Source organism: Echinops telfairi, unplaced genomic scaffold, assembly GCF_000313985.2.
Source record: "Echinops telfairi isolate 266 unplaced genomic scaffold, ASM31398v2 ScPeMD7_7425;HRSCAF=8463, whole genome shotgun sequence".
NCBI classification, from domain to species: domain Eukaryota; kingdom Metazoa; phylum Chordata; class Mammalia; order Afrosoricida; family Tenrecidae; genus Echinops; species Echinops telfairi.
The window spans coordinates 5201852-5209741 of NW_022111325.1; the positions used below are offsets into that span (position 1 = coordinate 5201852).

Below are 7890 nucleotides of genomic sequence, written 5' to 3' on the forward strand. Positions count from 1 at the left end.
TGACCTTTAGGAGCATTTTCTGGATGAGTCTAATGGGGTGCCACGTCCTGGCCCCAGAGTCCATCGTTTGTCTTCCCTTGGGACCTCCTTGCTTTGCAATCCCTGCTGCTCCATTGCACGCGCCCAGTGTTTTGCCTCAGTGTGGTGGGGACAGCTCAGTCGCCCATCCCACCCTATGTCTCCGGTGCTGTCCTGTGCAGGGCCGTGGGTCAGCTCAGGACACCACATCTCGCATGTGTGAGCCCCTTGAGACAACCACTGTGTCAAGGGTCTTCTTCTGAGTAAATCTGAAATCAAGTATAATAGTCTACATCTATCTGAGAGGTCCTGACAACCTCACACTGACTTACAATTTTTTAAAAAAAAGACTTTCTTCTCTTTCATCATTCAAATATCTCTTCAAATGGCTCTCATTTGAGGAATTTTTCTGAAAAAAGAAAGAGGAGCCCTGGTGGTATAGTGATTACGAGTTCAGCTTTAAACTGCAAGATCAGCAGTTCAAAACCACCGGCTGCTCCTCAGGAGAAAGACGAGGCTCTCTACTCCTGTAAAAAGTGACAGTCTTGGAAACTCACAGGGGCGTTCTACTCTGTACTATAGGGTTGCGATAAATTGGCATCAACTTGATGGCAGTGAGTTTGGCTTATTTTTTTTAATTATTTTGTTTTTTTGAACAAAAAATCTGGAAAATATACTCCAGGATTTTCTTTCCTATAGTTGAAAGACAGCTTAGATGTCCAAGTATGATACCAAATATCAACAAATTCTAGCATGCACCATTTATCCTTTCAGATATTCACATTCTTCTGTTCCTATTACAATTCCAAACAGTGGCAACTGCTTGGAATGTATATGCATTTATTATATAATTTGCATGAGCTTATATAGGAATTTATATGATGCAAATATGCTTCTCACAAAAAGGTGTACCCATTCATCTCAAAAAAATGGGGAGACACAGCATGCCATAATTTGCTTTAGATAGCTTTTTAAGAAAAGATAGAAATGGAAAATTTGCTAATGACACCTAACCTAGCTCCTAATGGTAGGTTAAGAAAAGGATAAAATTATTAACACACACAAATATTAATATACATGATAAAGCAATAAAAATATCCAGTTACCGAATTCTCGTTTCCGTAATGAAAACAAAAGTTATTGGTAGTTATGATCTATTTTCTTCCAACCATTCAATATTCCTTTCAACTTATTTATCACCTCTAATTTTGAAGGGTCTGACCAATTAGTGAAGTGGTCTAATTGGTGAGCCGGCCTAATTAAGTCTTCTATTACAATTTACTCTTCTATCTGAATCATTAAAAGACACTCTAAAGATTCTTATGGATTCCAGAGTTTTACATTCTGCCCTAGTAACCTGTCAGAAACACTGCTTTCCATAAAAAAAAAATAGGACCAGTCACCCTAGCTTTAGTAATAAGTCCATTTTCTGTCAATTAAATCAGTTATCACCCGATTAAGGTCAACTCATGGCAACCTCATATAAGTCAGAGTAGAACAGGGCTGTGCAGGGTTTTCAGTGGCTGAATTCTCAGGAACAGGTCTCCAGCCCTTTCTTCTTAGGTTCCTGTGGGTGGACTCAAACTTCCAACAGTTGTTAACTGTTCACCAGCCCGGAGAGTCCTTTCTGCCTGTATTGGTGAATATTGAATATGCCATGGACTTCCAGAAAACAAACAAACAAAAAGCCAAGTTTGTCTTGGAAGACTGTGTTAGTCTGGGTACTTTTGAGAAACAAATACACAGAAACTCATGTATAAAAAAGAGTTTTATATAAGGGGTAAGTGCACATTAAGTAAGCATCCCAACCCAGTGTTGTCCAAGCCCACAAGTCCCAACATTAACCTATTAACCCATATGTCCAACACTAATCCACAAAGTCCTCCTCCATCCCACAAAACAGACACAACGATATTGGCTGCAGGAGGAAAGCTGAGTCAGTGAGTGTGTAAGCATCTCAGCGCTGGCAGGGGTCTCCACATGGCTGCTCCAGCACCCAGGGCTGCATCGAGGGTAGGTCCATGTGGCTTCTCCTCAGGGATGTCTCCCAGGAAGTGAGCCTTTTCAGTTGAAGCATGGAACTGGCTGAGGCAGCTGCACCCTGGTCAAATCATTAGAGAGCGAGAGACCAGATAACTCGAAAGGTGAGGTTCACTGAGCCATTTATCCACCCATCCTTCAATTAACCCCACATGTGTTTATTGGCCAGGCTGGCACAATAAACTAACTACCTCAAAGACGAACAGCCAGAATGCTTCTTAGAAGTGGAGATGGAGACTACACTTCATTGCAGGTACTTTAGACAAGTTGTCAGGAAGAACCCATCGCTGGAAAAACATATTATGCTCAGTGAGGGGGAAAAAAAAGGAGACCCTCAATGAGATGGATTGACACAATGGCTACAGTAATAGGCTCAAAATAACAATGATTACGAGGATGGCATAAGACTAGGCAGTGTCGTATGTAGGGCTGCTGGGATTCATAATCTATTAACTATACCTAGCAACAATGACAACAGGGTATAAGGTAAACTAAAATGTTGAACAGTCAGCATCAATTGCTTGTGAACTAGAAACACAGGGAATCCAGGGAGGATGATCCCTTCAGGACCAGTGGTGTGAGTGGCGATACTAGGAGGGTGGAGGGAGGGTGGGTTGGAAAGGGGGAACTGATTACAATGATCTACATAAAACCTCCTTGCTGGGGGACAGACAACAAAAAGTGGGTGAAAAGAGATGTTGGGCAGGGCATGATATGACAAAATAATAATTTATGAATTATTAAGGGTTCATGAGGGAGGAGGGAGTGGGGAGGGAGGGTAAAAATGAGGAGCTGAAGCCAGGAGCTTAGGTGGAGAACAAATGTTTTGAGAATGATGAGGGCAATGAATGTACAAATGTGCTTTACACAATTGATGTATGTATGGATTGTGATAAGAGTTGTATGAGCCCCCAATAAAATGATTAAAAAATAAAAAAATAAATGTAACCACCTTTGTGTTCACTGGTCGAGGCTTCACTCTTTGGGGGAAAAGACACCTCCAAATCACAAAGCCCAACGTTATTTGAGTGAGTCGTTAGGGGTAATAATGAAAGGAAACTGTAATATTCTCCTCATATAGTGATTCCCAGAGTCTTGCATCTGCATCATTGAAGAATGGGTGTAATACATTGGGTGCTGTTTCAGAATATATGCAGCTGTAGGAGCCAAAAGGGGGTCCACAATGTGTTGTCAGACAGGTAGTCCTATACCTGAGCCTCCAATAGATTATTGCATTATTCTATCAGGCTTCCTCCTTCTGAGTGAAGAGGTACATATAAGAATATCAGCTTCCTGGTATTATTTCATTAATCATCATGGTTTCTTCACTTGTTTGTGGGGTCTTTCTGTTAAAGACCCAGCTCTCAAGCACGCACAGATCAGTGTCTGTATTTGCTCTTCGGCTCCAGCATGGTATTGTTTGTTGCCATCCAGTCAATTTCAACTCATTGGGACCCCACAATTGATAGAGAAAACATTGCGTGATCCCGTGCCATCTTCACAATCATTGCTATTTTAAATCTATAATGGTGTCAGTCTTGTCAGTTTATTTCATTGAGGATTTCCCACACCTCGCTGGACCTTCACTTTACCAAACGTCATCCATCCACAGTTGATATCTCTGATGATGCACTCTTTGTGAGTGAGAATTTTGGACATTCTGTGATCCACAGGATTTTCACTGATTCATTCTCAAAATTAGGTCCCCAGATCTCTGTCCTGGTCTACCTAATTCTGGAGGCCCAGGGAAACCTTTCACCATGAATAAGCCTACTGGCCTTTGAACTCTTGGCGACAAAACTTCTAACGTTGTGGTAGAATGCTAGTCACAATGGTATGACAGACGGACAAGCAGTGGCGGTGTTCCCTCGCACTGCATCATTGGCATGCGCTTTTCAGTACTAAGTCACCCAATTATTTCAAGAGTCAGTCCCTATAATACCAATCCTTTAAAAAAGTTTTCCCTTGTACATTTTAGAAATCCATTTCCCAAGTTGTCTTCACAAATTATGTGCATTGGAATTACATTGGAATTTGACCTGTATTCACTTTACGGAGCCAACAGAACTTTATAGTATTTATTCTGAATAAAGGTACTCATAAAATAACAAGCAATTTAACAATAGAGAAATCAAATCAAGCTCACTGTGTCCAGTAAATTCCCACTCATAGTGAACCTAGAGAACCGAGAGGAGCCGCCTTACACAGCTTCTAAGGCTGTCAATCTTTACAGAAGCAGACGATCTCATCTTTTACATCTGGAACAGCTGGTAGATTTGAACTGCCAAACTTCTGGTTAGTAGCTGAGTACAGTAACCACTGTACCATCAAGTTTCCTTGATTTAATGACAGCACACAATTAGATTTGAGATTAAAACAAAAATTTAGGTTCTTGCAGAACATTCAAAGGAAAGAAAAACCTTACAGCCATTGAGTTTATTCTGACTCCTAATGACCCTATATGGCAGAGTAGACTGTAAATCTTTATGGGAGGAGAAAGCCTCTTCTTTCTCCAAAGGAGTGGCTGGTGGTTTTAAACTGCTGACCATGCAGTTAGCAGACCAACAAGTACCCACTGTGCCCTAAGGGCTCATGCAAAATATCCTAGTTAGGTTATTTATAATTTCTTCGACTGGGGGCCTGGGAATAGGAATTTTAATTAAGTCCCCTATTAATTCTTCTAAACATTAAAGTTGAGAATCCGTGGATAGCTACGCCAGTCTCCTGTCTTAAAATGCAGTGAGAATTTCCCGTTTAATCTGTCTCATTATACTCTTCATTGTGGTGGGTTCCACTTCAGGATTCAATCGGCATGGAAGATGGACTAAACTTACAAGTTCAATACAGGGCAATTGTGCTCATGACTCCTATTCCCCAGACTCCTCAACTAAGTCCACCTTTGGGATACTGGTTACATTACTTTTTTTTAAAAATACAGTTGGTTGCTAATTAACCCCGAGGCAATGCCTCCCGGGCAGTAGCTCTAGTCTCAGGAGTCCAATGATCACAGTATAGGTTTCTGATGACTACATTACATGATGGTCATCAGACCTTGTAAAGCTGGGGGAGCTGACAGTCCTGATGGATAGAAAAGGCTAATTTATTGATTCAGAGGAGCACAGACCTGCAGAAGAGGATCTGTCTCCAGGTAGATTTTTCTCTCTTCTGCTGTTATTTCCCCAGTCTATGACATGTGCATAATATTTTACTTTTCGGGGAACCATACAGAGCTGATAGCTGCTCATCTCTAAATTGGAGCAAATAATATAAGTACCTACTGAGAAACAGGGACACCGATCTGGTCAGGGGCTTTGTGCACCTGGATCCCAGTGGATGTGCAGTACTTGAGAACATGTCCTCCTCATCCCTGTAGGGATCAGTGTCGGCAGCTCAGCTAAGTGGCAGCAATAAGAAAACCAGGAGCTACTTTCTCACCAAGGTATTAAGAGTAAGTAAGAGTTCCTTGATGAGGCAAATGGTTAACGCTCCTCAGCTGCTCCTAAAACAGATTAGAGCTTTGAATCCACTAATAGGTGCCTTGGAAGAAAGTGCTGGAGATCTACTTTAGAGAAACTATCATTAAAAATCCCAAGGAGCACAGTTCCACTCTGATAAACATGAAGTTACTGTTGAGAGCTACTGGTGCTAAGCCTAGTCATTATCCATAATTCTGTGAGTTTTTCTTAGTGACAAAACTGGGTCATTCTTCCCCTCAATTCTATGTTCTTTTTCTTTCTAATTATTTTAGATTAGCTGGCACCTGGCTTAAATGAAACACATATGTGTAGAACCTGTACTTCTCTTTCTGGTGTATACTCTGGCTGTATGTTTTTAGATGAAACTGAAATCTGCTACTTAAACTCTAGTTTAGTAAGGCTATTTTGGGGAATGTTAGGTTCTTCATGTTTAGCTAAGAAGATAAAGAGCCCACTTCTTTATTTTATAAGGTGGTCTACATAATTTTCCCCCACTGATTGGCTGATGATTTCCCTAAACTCACTGTTTGAGTTTCTCAAAAGTTTTCCAGGTGAAATTCCACAAATTGTCCCCATTTTGAGGAATCCGGTTTTGAAATATTGAGTTGCTATTTTCATCTAGATTGGATAAATTCCCGAAGGAGCAGCTGAAGAGTTTGAAAAGAAGGACACATAAGCATTTTCTCAGAGATCAAAAGTGCAAGTCTCTCTACAGGTTCTAAAAGATCAGAAAACAGATTTTTTTGGGAGAGATTGTCAAGCCACAGAATCTCAGACTGTGAGTTGGAAGGGCTCTTGGGGTCTTAATATTCAACTGTTACCTGAAGTCAAAACTCCGTCTGCAATAATTTCCTCAGACAAGCAATGAGCCTTTTGCTTTAGCACCTTCTCTGAGTTCTATTGGCTTATAGTCAATCACACTATCCCATTTAATTGTTAAATATAGAGATAATCAAGTTTACTCCAAATCAAATAAAAATTGACATAAACTACGCCTTCTCACCACCAATGGAGAGATAGATCTTCTTCATTGTATAGCTGGTGCTGATTCGGCAAAGACAATGGTCTCTCTGCTGTTAATCATCCTATGATACTGATGATTACATAATCTGGTGTTTTCTGTTGTCTTCCTAGGAAGCTGGGGGCTGCCTTCTCAGATGAACTGAGGGAGTGGGATAACCATATATCACAAAAAAGGGCAAATCCCTCAATCCTATAATATATTCAGATCATGGATAATATTAATACATTATTTAAACCCTTCACTTAACTGATAGCAGCCATCCACATGGGTCTCACTAACAATATGAACTTAACTTTCTTAGATTTTGTGTTTATATAGGCAATACTTCACAATCAAACAATTATAGCTGTCATGGTCTATATACCGTATTCTATATAACGTATTCAGTGGAGTTAGAGTATAGTGGTGGGGGTGGAGGGTTATGAACAGAGTAGCTAAAAGAATATCTCAATGAAACTCTTTGGGGCTGCGGATGAAAGTCTTTCTTTAGTAACATTTTACATTTTCTTAACTGTATGAGAAGTATAGAAGACATATAACTAATTCACAATAAAGTAAGACATTCATGGTATATACTTCCTTCATATTTGCATTTAGTAGTCATTTCTTTAAGTAGCTCAAGTGGTGCAAGTGGATGGTAATTGGTTGCTAACCAAAGAAGTGACAGTTTGACCTCACCGGGGGCTTCTGCAGGCTGTAGAAATTATAGCCAAAAAAACCCTCTGGACCATCTGTCCTCTGGAGCAACAGGCACCCTCATGAGTTGGGCTGACTGAAATATAACTAAGAATAATAGAAAATGCAGTAATCTCTTCATACAGAGTGGAAATTTTCCAATATATTTAATCATTTACAAAGCAAGTTATGTGAAGATACTAGCACTAACTCCACTAAATGAATTTACCTGCTCAATTTAATCAGCAGCTAATAAGTGATAACAAACAAAAAGAACACAAATTATTTTCTGTAAATTCTAGGGACAGAGCAATAATTTTCATACACACATAATCATTTCACTTAGAAGCTGGATGCTAAAAGGTAACTATCAACAAACGAAGTGCAAAACTGAAAATTCCCAGTAGGAGATGCAAATAATTCCTCAACAGAATGCGATGTAAACCACCGAAAAGTATATCAGTAAATATTTTGTCTATGCCTGAACGCTAGATGATTTTGCATCCATACAATGCCTTCTTTTTTCTTTTTATTATATTTTAGCTTTTATGGAATTGTTTTAATTTTCTTTTTTAAAACATTTTATTAGGGGCTCATACAACTGTTATCGCAATCCATACACACATCAATTGTGTAAAGCACATTTGTACATCATTC

The 7890-nt window shown here is 39.8% G+C and overlaps 2 protein-coding genes across 3 annotated transcripts in view; both read left to right on the forward strand.

Moving 5' to 3' along the window:
* Nucleotides 1-5121: 5121 nt before the first annotated feature.
* Nucleotides 5122-7890, forward strand: part of LOC101655085 (olfactory receptor 10K1) — a 6156-nt gene continuing 3387 nt past the window's right edge. The window contains exon 1 of one of the 2 annotated variants that reach the window (XM_045298446.1): nucleotides 5122-5206. The gene's annotated coding sequence lies outside the window, so the exon portion shown is untranslated. The remainder of the gene's footprint in view (nucleotides 5207-7890) is intronic. The other variant, XM_004714726.2, reaches the window with a different exon arrangement.
* Nucleotides 5148-7890, forward strand: part of LOC101654670 (olfactory receptor 10R2-like) — a 93424-nt gene continuing 90681 nt past the window's right edge. Inside the window, exon 1 of the mRNA XM_045298447.1 lies at nucleotides 5148-5206. The gene's annotated coding sequence lies outside the window, so the exon portion shown is untranslated. The remainder of the gene's footprint in view (nucleotides 5207-7890) is intronic.